Source organism: Mercurialis annua, linkage group LG5 (genome assembly GCF_937616625.2).
Source record: "Mercurialis annua linkage group LG5, ddMerAnnu1.2, whole genome shotgun sequence".
NCBI classification, from domain to species: Eukaryota; Viridiplantae; Streptophyta; class Magnoliopsida; order Malpighiales; family Euphorbiaceae; genus Mercurialis; species Mercurialis annua.
In genome coordinates, this window is record NC_065574.1 from 47,405,628 (window position 1) to 47,409,052 (window position 3,425).

The 3,425-nt window shown below is 31.6% G+C and overlaps 1 pseudogene; it reads left to right on the forward strand.

The window, feature by feature from the left end:
• Nucleotides 1-2,004: 2,004 nt before the first annotated feature.
• On the forward strand, nt 2,005-3,218 carry LOC126682275 (probable xyloglucan endotransglucosylase/hydrolase protein 23; annotated as a pseudogene).
• Nucleotides 3,219-3,425: the final 207 nt, after the last annotated feature.

Below are 3,425 nucleotides of genomic sequence, written 5' to 3' on the forward strand. Positions count from 1 at the left end.
TAAATAAAAAAAATAAAAAATATATGCAAATTGTAGAAAGAAAAAAGGAAAGAAAAAATCACACTGAAAAACTATATGCAGATAAGCTAAATTAGATAAGTCCTTATACGGTTCCTACTCGAACCACTTAATATCCTCACCAATAGATAGATTCTTTATAAATCCATCCAAAACATTAGGATTCAAAAGGCTCTGTGGATCTTGCTTTTCGACCCAATCAGCCACTTATTTATCTTAATTATGGGATCGCCGCCAACAGCAAAAGAGGTATCCACACCCATCGAGAATGGGGCGATATTCATAATCCCATCGGGTACAGACTCAGTATCCCCATGATTCGACTTAGAAACTGGCTCGGAATCCGGTTGAACAAGTTTGGACCAGATTGAATCAGACGAACCAATCATTAAACTTGACAACCGGATGAAGATAATTAGTGATGGAATATGTCATCTTTTTTTTAATTTTCAAAAATTTCAATTACCGATTCAAACCGACAGTTAAACCGTTTGAAATGAAAACTGACGACTTCATCATTTTAGTTACCGGTTTTATTTCTAAGACACTAGTGTGATGTCATTAGAGTTACCTTGAATTAAAAAATTATCACTAAACTTCATTTTGTTATAAAATGGTCACCGAATTATACTTCTTGTTATAAAGGGGTCACTTGTATCAAACACAACATTTTTACTTACATGACACGCTAAAATTACAAAAAAAAACATAGTTCGGTGACTTTTTTATAATAAAATATATAGCTCATTGATTTTTTTTGTAATTATGAAAAGTTTAATGTTTTTTTGTAATAACTTTAGAATGAAAATGATACGTTTTCACACCTTTGTAATAAAATATAGAGTTTAGTAATCATATTATAACAATATAAAGTTTAATGATTATTTTGTAATTTAAAATAATTTTAGTAACCCTTAAAATTTAATATTCCTGTATACTCATGTGTACTAGAAAAGGTGAGCTTGCGGGCTCACTCTTTGCTCCACGAGCATTAGCATTGCTAGCTGTCTCTTAGCATGTACAGAATTGGCCGCCTCGGCGTCCTCTCCATTAGAAGACCAATTATATAGTCTAAATTTATTTTCATGAATAATTTTTCAGAAACAACTATATATATCAATTTCATATTATCTGTATAATAAATTAATCAAATATTTATATTAAAACATTTAATAATACAAATTGTTTTTCAAATCTCTTGAGAATTCCGATACTCATGCACAAACAATTAATAGCAAAATGAACTCAAATATTTGAAGATTATTGTAAATTTTTATAATTTTTATAATAATAGCTAATTTTAATATGCGTTGTAATTTAGTTAAATTTTTTTTCAATTATTTAACTGTTCTAATACTTATTTAAATTTATAAATTAACTACGTAATTAATAAAATTCATTTTTCAGAATTTCAATAATCTCTAATTTGTTTGACAATTAAAACAAAAAAAATACAAATTGAAGCTAAAAATTACACTAAACTGCAGACAAAACTAATAGATATTGTATTAAGGTGGAAAATTAATAAATTTAAATTGATTGAGCATGGCTAAAATAGCAACAAAATGTTGAAATGTGACTATTATTACGAAGATTAAAAGATTTTGATTAAATTGTAATACTCCGTAAATATTTGGATTTAATTTATCATTAGGTGTTAATTGTATATGTTATAAATTTATATAAACAAAAAAAAAACAAAACTTTTGCCAACTAAAATTCCAAAATATATTAGATAGTATTTGACAAATAAAATATTACTCCAAAAGAAAGAAAACGCGTAGCCCAAAGAAATAAAATGCAATTGAGTAGGTTGGTTCATGTTTGGTAGTAGTGGCTTGGCTTCGGACAATTTTGATTTTACAGCTAAGTGAACCTCGTTTCGCTGCATCTTCTCGTACACTTTTTCCGATTTGTTCTAGTACTATATAAACCTACCACTACCTCATATCTTCCCAAACAAACATTTTCTCATCTTTCAAATAAATACACTCAAATCAAATGGCTTCTTCAACTGGATTACTTATTCTTCCTCTTCTTTTTGGCATCGTTAATAATTGCTGCTTCTGCCAGCAATTTCTATAACGATTTTGACATTACATGGGGCGACGGTCGTGCTAAGATACTCAACAATGGTGACCTTCTTACTCTCAATCTTGACAAGGCTTCTGGTTCTGGATTTCAATCCAGGAATGAGTTTCTCTTCGGAAAGATCGATATGCAGCTCAAGCTTGTCCCTGGCAACTCTGCGGGAACTGTCACCGCCTATTACGTATGTTCAGCATCCATGTTTTTGCTTATATTTTGAACTATTTTGTTCAGCTTGCTAATAGAAATGTTTGAAAATGCAGTTATCATCAAAAGGGTCGACATGGGACGAGATAGACTTTGAGTTCTTGGGAAATTTGAGCGGCGATCCTTACATTCTTCACACTAATGTGTTTAGCCAAGGCAAAGGCAACAGAGAGCAACAATTCTACCTTTGGTTCGATCCGACTGCTGATTTTCACACTTATTCCATCCTCTGGAATCCTCAACGCATCATGTAAGCATTTTAATCACAAACCCGATTATCCAATTCAGTTCTTTTATATATATATTTCGATGTCTGACATTTTCTTTGACTTGTTATGTTTTCAGATTCTCTGTGGATGGGACTCCTATAAGAGAGTTCAAGAACATGGAGAGCAATGGCGTGCCATTCCCAAAGAATCAACCGATGAGAATATACTCGAGTCTATGGAACGCTGATGATTGGGCTACGAGAGGCGGACTTGTGAAGACTGATTGGAGTAATGCTCCGTTCACTGCTTCCTACCGAAACTTCAATGCAAATGCTTGTGTTGTCTCGAATGGCGCTTCTTCTTGTGCTTCAAACTCATCACCTTCTACTTTCAATAACAAAGCATGGCTCGCAGAAGAACTTGATTCAACCAGTCAAGAGAGGCTGCAGTGGGTGAAGAAGAACTATATGATCTATAATTACTGCACAGACACCAAAAGATTTCCTCAAGGAATGCCTACAGAATGCAGTTTGTCCTAAATAGTAAATTATAAGTTCATCCAATTTTTTGATTATATTCTTTGAGAGCCACAAGTTTTGTTTGCAACTACGTTATTGTATTCATCATAATGTATCAATTTCTATTGTTTGGTTGAACATATATAATTCAATAAAAAATCAATTCAATTCTCTTAAACATGATGTTAAACTTTTTATTTTATTTGGATTGGAAAATAATGTCAGATTTGGATCGATTAATTTTGTTTCTCAACTTAAATTAATAAATGCAAATGCTAATGTCTTCTTGTTACCGTTGAGCGTAGAACATTGGTTGTTTGATATGGAAATATCTGATTATTTTGTAGCTAATTCTTGGTTATTTATTCAGATTTAGTATAATTAG